The following is a 20,829-nucleotide window of genomic DNA, read 5'->3' on the forward strand; positions in this document are numbered from 1 at the left end:
CGGTGGTCAAAGTAGGTGGGAGCGGTGCTCCTCTACTTTTTAGTTTTGGCTATTAGGTGGCACTGAAAGCGCTACCTTTAAGCCAACACGATTGTCATTAAAATAAAAGCTTTCGCATAAGAGCTTCAAATAGGAGCTCAGATTGAGGGTCTCTAATGCTTTTCAATGCAGATAACTTATGAGTAGGGATGTGAGTTGTTTGGTTATGTGTCCCACCCATTTAATGCCTATCTCCAAGTCAAATCTATATGATTATTTGACCATTCCCACTAATCTCCACCCAAAACAACATCCCTTTTGCACTCTTTATCTGCATTTGTATTGTGCGCTGAATTTGTCAGCCCTTTTGAATTACAAAATGGCGGCCGCCATATTTTAATGTTAATAAAAAGTTATTTGACTTGTTTGATGCTTTAAAAAAAATTACAGCTTTAAAGTTAAGTAATATATTTTAATGTATTTTGTATTAAAAATAAACAAGCGACTGTTAAAGATACGTCTTTTCCAAAATGTCTCTGAAAATGTCCCTGTACTTGCTTGTGAGTGTGGGTGTCTCGTGTTGCCCATCATAAGCAGTATCTGATTGGCTCTGCAGTATGTTGTGATGTCAGTAGGATGGGATTGGCTGTATAGTATGTGACTTTTTCCCCCAGGGCAGCCATTTTCTTTCAGCATCGGAAGAGAGGTAAGGCTGTGTCTGGGTCCCTGCGCACACTTTCCCTGCTTGTAGCAGTCCTCCCCCTCAGAACCCGTTAGATGCAGTCACTTTACCAGAAACGTCGACGTGTAGTCAATATTACGTGGTTTGTGCTGCAGCTCTGTGGCCAGGGGCACTCATGGGGCGGGATAGATGGTGGGTGCGTGTGAAGAACTGTTTTTTATTGTAAGCAAGGCAGGGATATGCCCCATCTGTACCTGGGAAGTCCCCAGTTGGTCTACAAATCCTGCTTCTCTGCTGCACGGGCAGGTGCGAATCAGTGAGTCTGGAAGACCACCTCAAAAAAGATTCTACATACTGTACCACATGGCCGGCGACATGCCCAGGACCAGGTTGCTGATGGGGTTTATAATACAGAATGTTAAATATAACTGCAGCTACGTTCTCCAGTCAGGTATACGTCTGTGCTCTGACACATGTTCTACATTCCAGAGGTTGATGAGTGCAATAGTTGCCCGTTAGGCAGAAACCTGTGCAGTTCCCTTAGGGACCACTGCAAAAGATTTAAGACTACAGGTGGTGGCAGTAAACCCACTTGGTAGCAGTCTGTACCACCCAGATTTACCTGGTAGCTGTGGCTGAGCAGTCAGACTTCCCTCAAGAAGAGTTAGGCAGTATGCAAAGTATACTCAATAGCCACTCAGCTACAATAATACAAGCAAACACTGACCAGAGCTTTGGTATCAAAGTATATAATTATTTATTTAAAAACACACAGTTGAAACACTCCAGCACTCTTCTGTAAAATATTCTAAACACAGTTACTATTATGATATATACACCCCTTTTTCCCTATTAGAAAATCACAGTAAAACACCACTTATTTTCATACAGAGGTGAGCGCTTAACTAGATTGCACTCTAATAAGTTTGTGTAAAAGGGAGGGAAAAAGACAGAATAAGCTGAGGTACACCACTCTACGATTCCAGAACACTGTTAGCAAGGCAGAGAGCAAAAAGTCACTGGTGAGCCAAAGTCCAAAGGCTGGGCCCACTTTTAGAGAGAGCAGAACACAAATGCGCCCAAGATCACAGTTACACTAGGCTTAGAAAGTCTTGCAGAGGGTTCAGCAAAGCGTTTAGCGAGGCTTAGAAAAGTTTAGCCAAGGTGTCCCAGGCTAACCCAGGTTCGAAAGCCAGGGGCTAAATCTACCCCGTACAGTCGGTAGCAAGGGAAGCCAGGCGGGACACGGTATCTTAAGTGGGAAGGATCCTCCAGCGGTGGCAGTTGTTCCTGGTAGTGGGTGCAAGTTGCGTCGTCGTCCAGGGGAAGAGAAGATCTCGACTTGGAGGAAAGATGAAGGTCGTTGCACTACCAGGGCAGAAACCAGCCGCGGAGTTTTCCGGTTAAAAGGTGGTACCTTGGTTTCGCGGTGGTGGTAAAACGTGGTATCCCGGTTGCTGGGGTGCTTGGCAAGGCAAGGCAGCCACGAGATACGTCGGGAAAGCAAAAAGACAGTGAAACTGGTTATCCCCACCAGTCAAAGGAAGAAGACTCACCGGCGGGAGATCTCCTCTGTTGTTGGGAAAAGTGGTGAGGCAGTCCAGCAGGGCTCCACCGGTGGTGGTGTTGTGGCAGGTTGGCTCAGCTTCTCCCTCGTCGGATTCTTAGGTCCTGTGGCGACCTCTGAAGTTCCAGTCCCCAAAGCCCTGCTTTTATGAAGCAAACCCCCATTCACCCAGCCTAGCTGTCACTCAAACATGCTAAGTGGTGAGCCGGCCGGCTCACCACTTGGGCCAATCAGGACGGAGTGCGACTTGCGTTGCCTAGGCAACTCAGTCCAGGGTGCCTAAATTCCCCTCCACCCCTCCTAAGTACCCCAGACACAGTGGCACCACTTTAGAGGGCTTCTGTGGAGAAGCCCGCCAAAAAGTGGAACAAAGGGCTTGACTTGGGTTGGAGTCACAGAAGAGAACACAAACGCCATTTTAGAATCAAGTTTTGGCAAAAAATACCAACCGGAGGATTATTAATTAAATAAACCGGCGGTATGTTCGAGGCTACCGTAAATAATTAAATAAAGATAGTAGCCTAAAACAAATGGGAAATCCCATAGGAAAATATTTGCGGTTGAATATAAAAAGTAGTATCCACTGCCACCAGCCAAAACTCGATCAGGGAGGACGGAGACGTGCCCCCTCGACTAACAGACCCCGGGGCAATTGAATTGCCCCAGCCAGTACGTCCACAATATGATGGTTTGTACTGGTTCTGTTCAGAATTTAAGACTAGTAAAGTCAATGGTGACTTTACATGCCCTGGGAGACAGTAGTCAGTCCCAGGGTATGGAGTCTATACTGGGGGGTCATTATGACACCCCTGTGTCACTGCACTGAGGGTGCTGTGTAACACATCACAAAAACACATGAAGCCCTATGGAGTAAAAGACCCCATAGCCCATTAAACACATCTAGATTCAAAGAAACACACTCAAATCATGCCCAAGAGTGAGGGTAAAAGAGTCTCACTCTTGGCAGGAGAAAAAAATAAACCCCAAAAATCCAGCAAAGCTGCTGGGGGACTCACTAGGTTAGGAAATTCAGCCTAAACAGAGAATTCTCCCTAACATTGCCACTGCCAGCATAGTGTCTGCATAGAACGCATAGTGTCTGCATAGAACCCAGCTGACAATGTTAACAGGTCACATGCAAGCAGCGCTCTGTCACAGGAACGAAACTGCTACCAGCTTGCAGTGCCAGCGTTTAAGGCAATGCTAAGTCGCTGCGAATTGGGGAGCAGAGCAGTAAGGCAGGCTTCTGCAAAGGGAAGGATAGTCGAGTGCAGGGAGATGCAGGGTTGCCTTGCCAGATTGTGCCTCTGAGACTTGTTGGGGTGCTCATTTCAAGCATTCAGGTAGGTAGTGTGAGCGATTCAGAGCCTCCATAGCCACTGGTTTTCAACCCTTCCCATTCCCAGTTCCCCTCCCTTGTCTCTTGCTATGTACCCTTGTGTCCCTTCCACCTTCCCTTATGCTCACTTGATCGGTGCGTTTCTGCACTGATGTTTGTCTCTCTGTACCTGCACTCAGTAGCTGCTTTGGCCAGTGCCATGGCTTTCTTCCGCCTCTTTCCCTTTCCTGTTTATGAAGCTGGTATCTCCATCCACTGGAAGGCTCGCCACTGTCTCATATCAGACTATTTTGAGCACTATGAGTCAAAGGCTATCGCGTACCTGGATGCCTCTTACTACTAACTCACAAAGAACACAGTTTATCCACCTTTACTTTAAAACCTGCAACACCTTTATTTGCTGCATAAAACCAAAGTGAGGAAGTTATTGGGATGTCCTAATTTTCAATTTACAGTGGCAGTCAATGAAATTGTGCACTGGTTGCAGCCGTTATCAAAGACAAGGGCCCTCATTACAGGTCTGCCGGTCCGGAATCAACGGTGTCAGTAGCATCATACCGGCACCACTTTCCGGACTGGCACATTCTGACCGCGATGGTGGAAACACCATCACTGCAAAGTGACCCCCACAGTGCTACTGCACCTGGTAGCACCGTGACCGCAAACAGTGGGACGATCCGCTGGACGTCCCTGAATTACTGGCACGCCGGTATACCGGCAACATTATGAGTACCACGTACACAGAAAAACCGCCATAAAAATGACATTTGCATTGGGACCACCGCGCCTGTATTACCGCCACCGTGGACCAGGCGTTAAACAGTGCGAGGTGAGCAGCAAAAAGCCCCAGGTGTGTAAAATTAGGCCAGCTGCACATCATTGGCCACTGGGAACCTACAAAAGGGCCACACCCACACCCAACCCACCTCCCAACACAAACATGCTGGCAGTCGACCTGCCAGCAATTGGGATGAGGAACCTGCAAGCAGCAATGGAGTTAGAAGCAGCACTGAGGCAGAGGAGGCGGCGTAGGCGCAGGAGGCAAATAAGGAACACAGTGGCCATCCCAGACATCAATGTACAGCAGGCACCACCCTGCAGGAACCCACCAATACCCCCATCAGGGCCACACCCTGGAACCGGACCCCAAGTCAAATCCAAACATGATACCGCCTTGACAAGGCCACAATAATATCAATTGTCATCCTCATCAATGAAGACATCAGCAGCATAATTAACATCTGGACTGCAATTCCGCCCTTCCTGAAGGTAGTCTCGGTACTGCACTTCCTTGCAACTGGAACATATCAGCACACCGTAGATGAGCTGCATGGGCTGTCACAACCCTGTTTTTCAAGAGTACTCTTCCAGGTACTGGATGCGCTGCTGCGCTATGTGGCAGACTACATAGCCCTACCCGAACATCTGCACAGGTCAATGCCACCAAAGTGGCCTTCCATGCCCTTTCCGGCATGCCCATTTACATCGGTGCATTAGAATGCACGCATGTGGAGTTGACTGTAAGACATGCAATTGAGGCGGTCTTTCGAAATCGGAAGCAATTTCACTCCTTCAACGTGCAGATGGTCTGTGATGCACAACAACTAATCAAGCATTGCTGTGCACGTTTCCCGGGGTCCACAAACGAGTCAATGGTATTGCGGAACTCCACTTTTCCTGGGTAAATGGCACGTTATGCAGGTGAAAGCACCTGGCTGTGGATGAGTAAAAACGACCAATGCATGACCTCTGAAGTGGGGGTGGGGGGAGTAGACACTCACCAGAGGTCATCCAGTTTACCAGAATGCCATGTCACGGGAATACATACACTGGCTAATTTCAAAAATCGCTAGCCATGGAGTGAAACACCATGCAATGCCAACATGTGGAAGGGAAGCATCACCCCCAGTGATGAAATAGTAGGTGCACCGCTGGCTAGTCATCATGATGTGCACAGTATTTAATTCAATCGTGTGGGCTCCGTCTGCCTGACGCAGATTCTGCCAGCACCTTACAATGCATGATGCACCTAATAGATAGGAACACTCGATCTAAATAAAACATCATAATTGTGAGAATAGAAATGAATACGATATACTTGCCTAGTAGCACATCACGAATGGAGACATTATGCGAAACAGTCTCTGTAGGAATGTGTGACCCAAGTGTGTCATATTGAACAGTTGAACAAAGTACAACTTTGCCGGTATGGAAACAACAGAGGCGGTAAGCTTACGGCCACCGTATTTTCCAGACCGGCAAAGTACAAGTCTGCGGCCATGTGCTGTACCACCCGCACCGTATGTCCTGGCCGGCGGAATGGCACCCGGCCGCAGACTTTCACTGCAACAGCACAGTTATTACACGGTGCCGGGGTTTCAGTGGTCCCCATTCCCATTGAGTCCTATGGGGCTCAAATGGGAATGGGGCCTAACAATTACTGCCGCCTGACTTACCAGACCACTGGGGCTGTAAAGCCCCAGTGTTTCCGGCAAGTCAAGCGGCAGGAATTCATTACAGGTCCTGCGGCTAACTGCCGGTATTAGTGCCGGACCTGTAATGAAGGCCAATGTAACATTGCACATTGAAATCTGTGGCCTGTTCTATGTTGTGTGCTGATCTAATACAGAGACTGTGTACATGCTATCATTGGGAGTCAAAAAACAACACAAACATCCTATCACCTTACTGTCACTCCCATGCAGGTGATGCCGCATACCCACTCACACCATGGTTCATGACACCCATCCGACGACCCTGGAACAGGCATGAGGAGGCCTACACAACTGGGCACACATACAGACAGAGGCATGATAGAGAGGACCTTTGGACTGCCTCGACCAGGTTCCGCTGCCTCGGCCAATCCAGAGGGCCATTGCTGTACAGCCCCATAAAAGGTAGGCAAAATTGTGCTGGCATGTGCCATGCTGCACAATATGTGTATACGTAGGAACATTCCACTGCCCCCGGATATGGAGCCAGCAGATGAGGATTAATAAGATGAGGACGATGATGATGGGATGGGTGTACAACCATGGCAGGGTGCCATGGATGGACTACATGCACAGGGAGCACCTATTGCCAATTTTATCTAAAATCAACTGCACATGTAGCACATCAGTTTGTAACACATTAAATGATTGAGAAACAAACGGAAGAAGATGGTCCACTCGTAGTTATGATTTGCAACCCACTGTACTATGGAAAAAAAAATAGGAACAAGTGCAACAGAAATACACACCCACATGTTACCACCCAAACCCCCCAACGTACCCACCCACTGCTCAGGCCCCAACTACCCATTCCCAATATGGACCACCCCACCTCCCCAAGGTGCCCACCCACCACCCAGGCCCCAACTACCCATTCCCACTATGGACCACCCCCACCTCCCCAACACACCCACCCACCGCCCAGGCCCAAGACACAATATGGCAATATGTGAACCTGTGGTATATCAAACTACACTCTTTCTTCCCACGCTTGGGCGCAGGTATGTCTCTCAGAGTTGGCCCAGACAGCTGCATGGACCACCTCCTGGGGCTGCCAGCATGCAAGCAGGATGGAGTGGTGCAGGTGGAGGGCATAGTGGGGTTCTGTGTGGGTAGGCGGCTCATGATGGCCTGCAGGGCCAGCAACATGGTTTCTGCAATATTGGACTGCAGGCCGTTTCCCTCACGTACCGGTCGTGACATCAACATGCTGCAACCGGGATTCCTCACCAGCCTAGTCAGGTGTCGCTGCTCCAGTCTCCACTGCACCAACTCCCTCGATGCCTTCGAGGTGCAGCATGGTGCTACACCTCTCCTCCCACTGTAGCAGCTTCAGTGGGGAATGTGGGATACCTCCTGTAGCAGTGCAATGTTGTCTGTGTGCTGCCAGTAGGTTGTGCACCCTCATGCGCGGTCATCTCACCTCTTGTGGCAGTCCTTGCCCGAACGGACTGTGACCCCCACAGCTGACACCTTCTGTGCCGCCTCAGCCCATGTGGACTTGCACCTGAGCTGGATGCTGCTCCTCTGGTCCGATGTGAACAACTCCCCTGCATTGTCAACTATGTGGTCGACAAGCAGGATGAGTTCCGCTTCACTGAAGCGGGGTTTGCGCTGACAGCTCACTGGAATCCTAGAAGACCTCTCACTCAGTGGTTCTGTTCAGACACAGTAGCTGGATGGCTTCTCAATTTTAGGGACAATAGTGTCATTTTGTGTTACTGGAAAACATTTATCTACCCATTTTGGCTGTGTCGGAGTTGCACATTCTAATGCATTTGTTTCGCGAGACTACACCCATAATGTAAAATGGTGTCTTATGAAGAAACTTCGTTATAGCTTTACTTGAAAGCACTGCACTTTGTCATTTGTATGTATGTGGTTGAATGTTGTAGCATGGCTTGTGGTCTTTCCAAAACATTATTGTAGGCGTGCACCTGTTAGTTCAGTAGGTAAATGTGTACGTTCATTGATGAAGTTTCAGGATATATTGCCTCAAGATTAATAGGAGCCAGGACTAAAGATATGTACTACACTCTGAGGTTATGCTATGAAGAGATGGAGAAAGTGGGGTCCATCTGAACATCATGAGTGTGTCTGCATAGCTTTTCTAACCTGTGACATTAGTAATGGGGAGCAAGTTTGCGTGGGATACAATTCACAGTGTTTACTTTTAGGAAGGTCTCTTGGGTTACTTCATGCCAGTATGTGTGCGCTCTTTATCTACCTCAACTTTAACTTGATGGTTGAGGTGTGACAGGTAAAAGTGGGCGATGTATATTAAAATGCCTTCCGGCTGCCCTCACCTTTTAATACCAATGTGGCCATCTCTATATTACATGTAGATGGTCCCTCATAGCGCACTCCAATTTTATCTCAAGACTGATAGTTGCAGGCAGATTGCTATGTATTTGTAACTCTCTACACCAGACTTCCTCTTCCTACCACACTCCTCTACATTGCTGCTCTCTCTACTACATTCCCTACCTGTCTCTCTACCACAATCCCTTATGCTCTCTCTACTTCACTCCCCATCTCTCTACAACACTCCCTCTGTCTACCAAGTCTAACTAATCGCTCAGTACCACATGCTCCTGCTCCCTCTCCACCACATGTTCCTACTCCCTCTCCACCACACTCATCTAAACACCATAAATATTTTAATAGGTGCTATCTAGAGAAATCTGAAGAGATTACAACATACGTTTTGAAGCCAACACTGGATAAACAAGCACTGGCAAAGACAACAGTTTTGGCTTGTGTGTCTGCTTTGTTTTATGCCCCAACCAACTACAACCAGCCATACCACCCACGGTCCCTACTCCTACCCACTCACCAACCCCCCTCCACTCTCTACATCCACCCACACCCTCCATTCTTTCTACCACTTCCGGCCCACCCTACCGACAAGCTCTCTACCCACCAACCCCCAAGCATAACTTACAGACGTTTTGGAAAGTGTGTATTGGAGAGCACCAGTGAATCTTGCCTACCCTAAAGAATTGCTTGAATCTTGATGTTGTAAAGTAAAAATCACTGCAAAGTTGTTGAAGCTGGAAGTATACCAGATCGGAAGTTGTGATAACACTTGAGTGAGTATACCCGAGCAGCGAACTTTGAAGTAGTAGGCCTGACATGGAAGTAAACCAGGTGGAAGTTGATGAAGTGGTGTTAACAAATGATCCTGACCTAATTTCATTGCTAAAGCAAGAGCTGTATAAACCTACTGCAGAAGCGCTCTATATCCTCAGAACTATTATGGTGTAGCTGTAGCATCCTTACAAAATATATGTTAAATACTGATGAACAAAGAGATATGTCTCTTTGTCTCGGGAGGATAGCTCAGGGGCAACGTGCTCGCCTTTGAAGCTATATGACAAGGAGCACCACTAGTTTGATCCCCGGATATGCACTTAGAAACCTCTGGGTATTAAGCGTGTTATAAATAACCTATCATATCACCCTACCCCCTTTCTCTCTACCACCATCCACCTACCCTACCCCCACTCTCTCAATCCCCACCACCCACTCTCTCTACATACCCCCAATCTCTGTCCACCCACCCAACTTCTACACTCTCTATCCCTCACCCCACCCCAACACATTCTCTATCCCTACCCAAACTCTCTCTTCACCCACCCTACCCTGACTCCCTCTAGCCCCACTGAAAAATACCCAGACTTTCTACCCCCACTCACCCTACAAGCCACACTCCTCTTGCTCATCACCGATGGCACCCTCTATCAATGGCTTCATCCCTTGCTCTATTCATCTTCTCACTCTCTTGCACATCTGCACCCCTTATCACATCCTTCTTTGAAACTCTGAACTCTCCTCCTTGCACCCTGGTGCCTATAAATGCAAACTGCAAAGAACATCAGTAAAGGCCAAAACTATTGGCGTTGCCAATGCTTGCTTAAATTAGGTTTTATTGTTCCTATACTTTTTATTTTAAAAAGAAACCGTTCCGGAATGGTTTCGTTTTAAAACAAAAGTGTAGGAAGAAGTTGAAAGGTGCACCTCATTGCGCTGCACTGAACGTTCCCATAAACAGCAGGCGCATTTGTTATGGGGCTTGTATTGCACGTGGCAAGGGGCGTGGCGATGGCGTGTGTGGGGAGCTGGAACAGGCTAGGAGGGAATGTAGTTCCACTACTTATTTTCATACACTTCGACCACTGCTTTTTGTAGCTGGCCTTATACGGAACTACGATGTATGGCTAACATATTATTGATACATTTATTGGGGACCAAACATGAATTATTATATTCATCTATTTAACGACCACTTGTGTAGTTTGGTCAGACAGAAACCTCACCCCTGTTAATAGGTGTGGGAACAAAATGTGGCATGTCGTATTGCCACGGGTCTCTAAAATCCACACTGGTACGTAAAACGATAATAATGGGATAATTCAATGTAGGGACTTATTCCGCAGGCTTACCAATTATAAAATGTCACGCAGGCCAAGGAGTTCGTTTTATTTCTAATCGCTTGCAGGATACAAAGCCAGCCCGTAGGCTAAAAAGGAATTCAGAGTATAGTTGCTGCTCACTAGATATTTTACAGCAGTTGGTTATTGGCCTGGGAATGACTTTAAATGCCGTCTTGAGTTTCATTTTTACTTCGCTTTATACGACTGATTAGTATGCCTTCCTAGTGTATACACTCGCAATGAAACGGAAGAAGTGGCGCTCGTCATGTGACTCAGGCTCTTACTGATGAATGCAGCAAACGCTCACATGCTTACGCGTGACTTTTTCAAGCGCATTCCTTTTGGCATCCAGAAGATGGATTGTATAAGCGGCCTGTTTTATGCAGCTTGTAACATTCAGCAAAGCATTCGCACCTTGTAAGTGTGTTCACCAAGGAAAGAGTTCAATGTAAAGCCGGCACCCATAGGCTGCAGAGAGATTTCCAAGCAAAGAAACGAAATGGATTGCTAAAAGGTGCATTTCCCGAGGACAAGGCCACCAAGGACTTCGTGGCGAGGGTGCCAGAAACAACCAAGAGGGATTTGGGAGTGGGCTCACCACCCAGAATATTTTTTAAATAATATTTTCAAATAGCGCGTTATACAGCACACTTTCTGTGAAACATTAGGTACAAATACATTTTTCAATCGTTTTTTGTAGGGTAACCCATTACAGTGCACAGGATCCTACCCAACGATTTTTCATGATGCCTTTCCCCAAACTATATGCCAGTATAACAAGTGCACTCTGGCTTGGACCATACATTTCCATGGTGACTGCAGCTATATATACAGAATTCCCTGTATCTAAGAACATACTCACGTTTGCTTTGCGCATAATGCCAGTAATGGTACTATTATAAAACATGTCCAAGCTGACTCTGCTAATATATGCCAGTATCAGCACATATATCACTGTGGCTTTCGCATTAAAAATGCCATGCCACAAGAAAGTATGACCAAACTGTCTGCTCTAATTTAGGCTAGTCTACACGCATAATAACGCTTATGTTTTCTTTATCATAGATGCCCATTATAAAATAATCTCCTTCTCCTCCCGACCCCCGTCCAAATCAGCACCCCGGACCGGCACAAATCCAACAGAAGCACACCACATTCCCTCGCAAATTCACTTGCTCATTTACACAGCACTTACTCATTCACCACAAACTCACTCATTCACGCATACCCATACACACAGCACATGCATACAAACGTCTACACCCACCTTCAGCCCCAGTCCGGATGACCATATGCAAATCAGGCTCGGTCCCACACCACAAGTGGCAGTCCAGCCCGAACTGCTCGTCACATCGCTTCTGCACCAAGCATCCCCAAACATGTTTCAGCCTTGTTGGGCCTCCTCAGTGAAGAGGAATAACTTGGGTCTCTAGGCCCCTTATGGGGTGGCACCAAGCCTGATTTGCATATGGTCTACCCCTTTTGTAATGGCTTGGCACATGAAGAACGATGGTCTGGAGGGATTCCCAGAGCAATTCCAGAGGTCAAGATTAATTCTAAACTGAGCTGGCACGCCTCCAAGTTGTTCAGAACGACGCAGTGAGTGGAAGAGGGCCCCAAACGATCGGACCACATCACCAATGCCAGGCAAACACTGCAACCGGCGGAGAGGCGGGTGACCTTCTGGACCCTTTGCATTGCGCACAAATGTCTCCACAGGCTATGCCCTAGCTATTTGTTTAAGAGATGAATGAATGCCCGTTTGGAGAACCCTGCGCTCTAATAACACCCACCTTTTGTCCTTGCCCAGGACGAAACTCACTTCAGTGGTTCAAAGATCTTTTCCACATGCAGCACCCAGACAATGGAACAATCTCCCCCCTGATATACGAGCTTGTTTGAGTTTTGGGAAATTCAAACAGGAGTGGTGTGCCGCCAATGATCTCTGCCTTAATGCCAGTAAGACTAAGATTCTCCTCATCGGCACACCTGCGCCCTCCTTTCCTGTCGCTCTCTGGCTGGCCTCTGTTGGCCCTCTTCCTGCTCTCAACTGTGAGGCTAAAAACCTCAGGGTCATCTTCGACACCACACTCTCCTCCTCTCCTCACATCTCTGACATCTCTAAGAAATCACACTACCAGCTGCACCTCCTCAGAGGTACTCTTCCTTTCCTCTCCTTCCCCCAGAAGCTCACTGTCTCCAGAGCTGTGGTTCTCTCTAGGCTGGACTACTCCAACAGCCTCTTTTTAAATATGCCTGCTTCTACTCTCGTCCCTCTGCAACTCATCCCGAACAGGACTGTGAGACTTGTCCTTTGCCTCAAGCCCAGGGATTGTATCTCTCTAGGACTGAAATCTCTACTTTGGCTCCCACTGACTGCGAGGATTAAGTTCAAGACTCTGTGCATTGTTTACAAGGCCTACTGGGGCCTCAATACCTTGAACTCTCTCTTCCTAAATATCTTCCTTCTCAAGCTCTTTGCTCATCCACCTCCAACTCCCTCAGGGTCAGTCGCTTCTTCAAGAAACGAGTTGGTGGTAGATCTCTGTCTTCGTCCAGGGCCTCCCTCTGGAACAGCCTCCCTGCCTCCCTGAAACTGGAGGAGAACCATCTTCGGTTCCCGGAAGCCCCTCAAAACCTTCCTCTTTGCTTCTGCTTTCTCTCCTCCTCTCACCTGCTGAACTCCTGGCTGTAACAGAAACTGCACTGGTCGCCTGGCCACCCTCGGATCTCGAGCCCTGGACCCCTCGCCCGCCAGTTGCACATTGCACTGCCTCCCTGGCAAACCCCGCACTTGTGGACTGTTTCTGTATCCCTACAGCCCACCACCTGCACTTGCCACCTGATGTCTGCACTGACCCTTCACTTGCCACCAGCTGGCCCTACCTTTTACTTATAGCTACTATTTATTCTATTTATTCTACTGTTGATCCCATGTACTGCATTGACCCCTCCCCCCAGCACTTTTCCCTTTCCCCTCCCGCTGCACTTGCGCAATATCAATGTCACCTGGCCTAGCAAGATCGTTGTCTCTGTCTTCCCTCTGTTCCCCCTCCCTTGCCTGGTCGCGCCTTGAAACACCTATGTATAGGCATGTTATGAATGCCATATCATATCATATATCAGGATATGAAGACCTTCCTGTTTGTGTGACCCCCTTCTCTCCAACCCTGTCTGTTCGTGCTCCTGATCGAATCTATTTTTTGTTCTATTGCGCTATTATGGCCACAGGCCTTGCCTACGTGCGCAATAAATAAACTAAATAAATAAACCTTCCAGCCATCACATCTTTTGTTTTGCCAGCTAGACTCCAACATCAACTCAGACGGAGCTGTCACGCTCTGTACACCAATGGATTGCAAACAATGTCACACGCCTGGAGGACATTGTGTGCGATGTCACCATGCCCTCCTAGAGCAGACGTTCCTGATGCCGCAAGTCAATTTCTATGGCGGTGAGAAGCCATTCTGCCCTTCTCAACTAAAGTGCGTGCTTTGGTGTTCTCTTCATCTTGATATCTGCTTATTTGGTTTGTCCTGATTCGAGCACTGACTTTTGCGGACATGGTTTTCATTGTAAATTCTGGCTCCTTACATCTCTGGAGCCCCTTCAGCCCTCATCTCCCGGTGCCATCCTTACACGTCTGCTGAATGTCATCTAGCTACTGCAATTATTAGCTGGCTCATTTCTGGATGCTTGGTCTTGCTCTGGTCTGCAGTACTGCTTTGGGATGCCGACTCTTCCCAGAGTTCTCGGAATCTGTTTCGCCCTTGGACTACAACACCAATTACTCCCTGGTGTTTTGTCTTCTCTATCCCTTTCTAACTGGATTGCCTTGAACCATAAAAAGAACTTTGATGGTCATCTTTGACCTACACAAGGCAGATTGAGTTACCAGAAGATCTTGCTGTCTGCACCTTCCTCTATCTTTCCATTAGAAGTGCGTCCTCATGCTGTCAGGTGAGGTGAGGTCCATTGCAGCTTGACGACAGGCGTTTTTCTGGTCTATGAACATTCTACAAGGTTGGAGAAATTTCCTAGGTTCAATTACAGGACCGTCTGACAGTGCAGGTAGTGCAATGTACAGTGGGAAGGGGACCATTAAAAGGGTGTGCCCCAGGGCAATTGATAACCTATTGTTTTTCTTCTTTTCGCCAGCATGGAAACCCCAGGCAGTTTTCTTCGGCCTTTTCACCTGAACCTTTCATCTATCCTTTCATCTATGTGTGTCTAGTAACACAAAGATGGTTGTTACAGGAGGAAAGCCACCCTCCAAGTGGGGAACCTGGGGCTTCAGGGCGCCTGACAGATCCCAACATGCATGCAGTGATAACTGCATAAAGTTGACAAATGATGTGTGTCCAATGCAGCACAAACCTTTTCAGGTACCTCCCGTGGTCAGGGAACAGCTACGTGTCCTACTCGAGAGAATGCAAATAGACTGACTGATGGGAAAGTCCTAGTGGCAAGCCATGGGCAGGGAAGTAGAACTTTACGTGGGGATATGTGCTTTTGACAGAGTGCCATGCAGGACCACATTGGTGAATGGTGAGGCTGCAAAGTGGGCCATGTTACACCATAAGCGACATGATGCAAGGTCCGGGGCAGCACAGGGAGGACCTCTCCACCATTCCACACATGGAAGGCAGGGACTTGTCACATTGCAACTATAGATGCTCCTGCCCCTTTTAGAAAGTCGAGGAGCAGCAGTCCCATGAGGCCAACAGCACCAGCATGCTGGTTCACCTCATACAAACGCTTGAACCGAATCCTGGGATCATCTTTAGTAGAGCTCCAACGCTCAAAAATATTTTGTGTCCATCATTCATGTTGAATCAAAAAAAAAAAAAAAAAAAAAAAAAAAAAGAGGTGATACATGGCTATCTCATGGTCGACCAAATGGTTCCTATAAATGTGGGGGCTGCAATATGTGCGTACATGCACTGGAGACGGCCGCACTAAACTTTGGAACTTTGGGGAAACACATGATTAAATCATTTATTAATTGCAACACAAAATGTGTAGTTTATTGTATCACTTTGTGGACTGCACTACATTTGTAGTACTATCAGGCCCCTGAAAATTTGGATAGAGAACACCTGTCGTCCATTTCCAATCAAGAGAGTAAATATCCTTTAGCAATGCACTGGCAGGAAGTACATCAAATGGATGAAAAAAAGGATATTCAAATTTACGGGTATAGCTCTAGCAAGCCTCACACAAAGGGGGGCAATCTTGAACTTAAATTAAGACAACTAGAGGCGAGACTGATCTGTAAATACAGAACAGCGACCCGGGGCCTTAACTCAGACCATGAATTCCATGTATTCATCTAAGCTAAAACATAGTTGATATATTGCATTGTGCACTATATGATGTGAGAAATTGAGACTATGACTATGATGGTTATATTAATTTAATTTATAGTGCTTGACTTTTGCAATTTATACCCAGAAGTATCTAACAGCGAGTGATTTAACAAGTGACCACTGATAGATTCTTTGACGCTGTTTATTGCAACTACCGTACATTAATCACTGGAACTAATATTAATTTGCTAATATGAACATAATAACAATGTGTCATGACGTTTTGAAAATATGTGCTGCTTAACTAAGGATAGCGCAACTGGATACACCAATGTAGATTCTAATGTCGAGACTTTTTATGGCTTCATAAATATGCAATGATCTTGTGAGCGGTCAGTGTCACACCATGGACCAGACAGGTAACTGATTAGGTTTTTAACTAACAAATATACATGCAGCAGATAAGCATCTGGCTGCACGAGACGCGAGAGCGGTATAAATGTCTGGAATCTTCGGTTGCTGTACAGGATCAGTATTGACTCATAGGGCTGTATAACTTGCCCCAACATTTGGGATTGTATACATACGAGTAACACATATAAATTATAAATATTGTGATTAGTTGCTGAACTCTTTATTCAAATAGTGGAATCCTCGTGGGTATTGAGAGCGCTTTAAATGTGACTAATGGACTCTGTTAATAGACTTAATACATGGGATACACACGCAAGATGGCAGAGGATCTGGACCGAGTAACAGTGCAGTTACAATCAGGCTAGCTTTGTTATATTAGACGAGGGAAACACGGCGGCCAGCTTTCCCGAAAAGAAGTCAGATGCTGCAAGGCGGGTAAGCAAGAAGGGTGTCACTTTAGTTACGGTCCCCGATGGGGAATTGAGAATGTCTCAGGCTAATTGGTTTAGCTAACTATTAATTAGATATCCGTTCGGGATGTTTCCCCGTTTGTTCTTTTTCTCCTTGGTTCTTTTTAACAATTGGCCATATTGGATGCAATCAGGGGTTTCCAGATTCTGTACGGAACAGTACCTATGCTGTGATGATGCAAAGTACAGAAATTGTGACTAAGATTGGGTGCAAATGCACGAGACTCTAAGGTAATATTTTTATTGGTTTAACTAAGTTATGGTGACGTGTAATGTGCTATTGTTGTAATATAAGAGTGATTTTGGGATATTTCTCTGACAGATATTTACTGTTTAGGAACAGCCGAGTTGGTAAGTAAGTTAAACAATGACTAAATTAATAGAGTGAGGGCCAGCTAGGTCTGGTAATTGGCTTTATGATTTAGAATCTTATCTAATTCACATTATTTAATTTTATTTTCATGTATTGGGTAATGACCCAGGAAAACAGACAAGTGGAACTGGTAACTATATAATTTTAATATTCGGTTTATTTGACAGACGTGGTGCGACACACCGCACTCATGATCATTGACATAAATTAATTTTCAAATTGACTAACAGGTCCTCCCTACTTTTGTTTTCTCTTTCGCTGTGCTCTTCCCAACCGGTATGTAATTGCATTGGTGTATTATATTGTGTTGAATGAATATTTGCAAAATGACAAATTGGATGCTATAAATAATTTGCTTATAATGGGATATGATAACGGGTGCATACCAAATGTTGTTCTTGTATTCAAACATATTTCTTTGGTCTATGCCACCCTTTGATGCGCTTTGTTTTGTATTGCCTATGGTAGTTTGTTAACTGTGACCTTGACTAATTTATCGATTATAATGAATGCTTTATTGTAATTTGATTACATATTTCAGCCTCAGAAGAAGAAACAATCTTGAAACACGTGTCAGGCTGATTTGGTCTACAATTAAAATATGCACAACTGTGCATTTAAAAACTGATTGTTTGGCGCAGTGTGATTGTACAAACCCTGTGTGACACCTCTTTTAAATTACCCAGAAAGAGTTGGACCTGAGCAACTCCACGTTATCCAGCAGACAGTCAGCCAGTCTTCACACTCCCAAATAGCTCAGAATGGTAGAGCTAGGGAGTCTTCCCCTAGGTCAGGGCCAGTGTGTGAACATCTGAGAGAGGACTACCCAATGGAAGGGACTAGCCAACCCCAAGTCCACCCTCAAACCTGTAAGAATCAGGAGCGAGACACACCAGCCAACCCATATATCAGCCACCTAAATAGGAAAAGAGAGTTAGGAATTCAAAGATGGTGCGTGCTGTTCTTGAAGCTGCGGTCCAGCAGACACTAGAGACCGACCCAAGCCCAGAAAACCACAAAACCCAAGTTCCCTACACCAAAGCTGCACACCTGAGATCCCTTAACCCAGAGAGAGGCTAAAATGCAGTTCGCAGTTTGTTAGGAAAAAGGATGACCACACAGAGGGTGGGACGAGACATTCACAAGACCCCACAACATGGCTGTAAGCCATCCAAGAGGCAGAACATGACAACCAATCTCCATTCTATCTACCACACCAGATTCCCATTACACTGACAGACCCCTAAAAAATCCAAGGGTTCAGTCAGTAGGTGGTGGAGTTATAGCTCATTTGGTACTGGCTAGAGAGGTAAAACAAATGAGCTGGAGGACCAAACACTGGGTCCCTGGAGCATGGGGAGAGCCGGCGACCGACAGGAAGCTGGAAAAGAGACCAAGGAGGCTGGAAGAGAGGCCCAAATGGCTGAATCAAAGAGGGGCAAGAAACTGGGGTGAGGGGAGGGAGTCTGGGGAAAGATGGACCCTGAAGGTGGGGAAATGAGATCCAGTTGATTGGGAGATGGAAGACCCAGGAGGTTGGGTAAAGGAAGTCCCAAGAGGTAGGAGAGAGAGTGACCAAGTAGAGAACCTGATGTCTTTCAGAAGTGCTCAAAGGAGCAAAGAAGCCAATCAAAGAGGGGGCGCTGGGGCCGCGGTAATCGGGGGAGTCTTATAGCATGTGAAAACATTACATCCATTTATATATTGCCCTTGCGGAAAGGTTTTTTTCTCCACCCACAGCCCAGCACTTTCTCCAGTACATTCCAATCTGCCGTTCGTTTATACCAGCCCTAGAAAATGTTGGATAAAAGCAACATTGGTTCTTCTATAACATTGGGCAATGTTAGGTAGCTGCAGTGCTTTCCCGCGAAACCTGCAAAGAGTTGAAGAATCTTAATTTTTATACAAGAGAGGCTCAAAGGCTTGAAGAAGGGGCCCAAAGGTGTCAAGAATGTGAGAGAGCAGAAGGCTAAACATACTGACAAGAGGTGGATAAGAAAAGAACTGGAGACAGAAAAAATAAGTCATGTTGGTGGGAGAGTTATTGAAAGAGGTGGAGGAGGTGAAGAAGGAACTGTAGAGCTGCAGTGGCAGGATGCTAATGGACTAGGAGAGGGCCTGCAAGGTAGTAGCGTGGAGCAGAATATTGTTCAAAGGGAAGTGTCGGACCCCAAGACTTAAAGGTGTCCTCCTAAAATGACTATCTAGTGCAAAGCGACTTGAGGTGAGGTGATGGAAAAGAGAGCGATTGGGCAGGGGATTGGAGGAGCAGAACCCTGGAAGGAGAGGGAGGCATTGACGCACATATGCAAGGATACTGTCCCAGACCTAGGGCAGCTACCTGTGGCTCCAATCAATTCTGGAAGCCCTGCTGTTATTAGCCCCCTTTAGAGAGGAGAGACCAGAAGAACTGTAGGAAAAGAGTTTGGGACCCAGTCAGAAACCCACAACAAGATGGACTGAAAGAAGGGAGACCCTAAAGTCTGAGACTAAGCTGTTTCTTTGAACAATTTGCGAGGACAGATGCCATCCCAGACTTACTAAGAACTGGGGTCACTTTTCTATCTTGAACACGTTTACTTTCTCAAAGAGACAGTTGTCCTAAATCCTACCCCACTGTGAATAATAACTATCCCGACAACTTTCAGTTTGGTTCAGACCCACCCAATCTCGTTATTTTGGCCAACCTGCACAGATTTGTTAAAGAAAAACCTTTGCTAACCCCATTACCTGGTCTGGCCTTTTTGTTGATCAATGTAAGCTCACAGACAGTGCAGTAAGGTGTCAAAATGGTTGGAGGTCCCCTTTATGCAAGAAATCACCACAGCGTCCACGCGATTCCAGGAGATATTTCAATGCAAGGGTATTGTAAGGGTGCAGATGGAGAAGACAGACACACAGGTGGCATGGTTGTAGGCATAAACCTTTATAATACCAGAAATAAAGAGAACACCTACCTCTCCCTAACTCCAAGAAGGGTTTCCTTACCTCAACTAAAATACTAAGGATGTTCATGTAAATCAAGAGTCCACAGTCCTGAGTCACTAACCTATTTCTGTCCCTTACACTTCTAACTAAACTAATAAAGTAGTGGTTCTTCTTGGTCCAGATGAATGGCTCCCTTCTTCTCGACAACGGACCACATTTCCAGTTGTTAGGTGGGATCTTTACCTGAGGGAATGACTCCCTTCCCCAGGTCTCAATCCTTTTCCAAGGCACAAAACAAAGTTCCAGTTTGTAATGCCAACGAGCGGTAAAGTTCTCAATTCAACTCAAAAGGTAAAGTTCCAGTTCAAACATCAACATTCCTTTTTGCCCTAGTTGCTTCTTCACTATTGTGTTCCTGGAAAATGCTTCCCTTTTCCAGGTAACATGCTCTTTGGTTTTCCAGCACCGGGGGAATGACTCCCTTCCCCCGACTTCAATACTTCAACATAAGGGATTGCTGGCTTTGCATTAAAAGTTAATAATTTCTTCTCTCCAGGAGGAATGACTCCCTTCCACTGGGTCACTGGTTTAATTATCTTGGTAAACTCAATCACCAGGATAATGACAACCTTCTCCTGGTGTCAGGCTCACAGTGCTTTTATCCACAAACTGCTAGAGCAATTTCTCCCTTCCCATTAACTCTCTCTTCACTTGGTTTCACAATGCCTGGGGAATGGCTCCATTCACCTGACCTTCTTTGGCTTTGTGCTCACACTCTCTCGGCTTACTATCACAGTTCAACAACACCAGGGGGAATGACTCCCTTCCCCTTGCCTTTCT

The 20,829-nt window shown here is 46.4% G+C and overlaps 1 protein-coding gene across 1 annotated transcript in view; it reads right to left on the reverse strand.

The window, feature by feature from the left end:
• PIP4P2 (phosphatidylinositol-4,5-bisphosphate 4-phosphatase 2) overlaps positions 1-20,829 on the reverse strand; it is a 371,941-nt gene that overhangs the window by 156,442 nt on the left and 194,670 nt on the right. The window lies entirely within an intron of this gene.

This window comes from Ambystoma mexicanum, chromosome 5q (genome assembly GCF_040938575.1).
Source record: "Ambystoma mexicanum isolate Mex_15411 chromosome 5q, UKY_AmexF1_1, whole genome shotgun sequence".
Lineage (NCBI taxonomy): Eukaryota > Metazoa > Chordata > Amphibia > Caudata > Ambystomatidae > Ambystoma > Ambystoma mexicanum.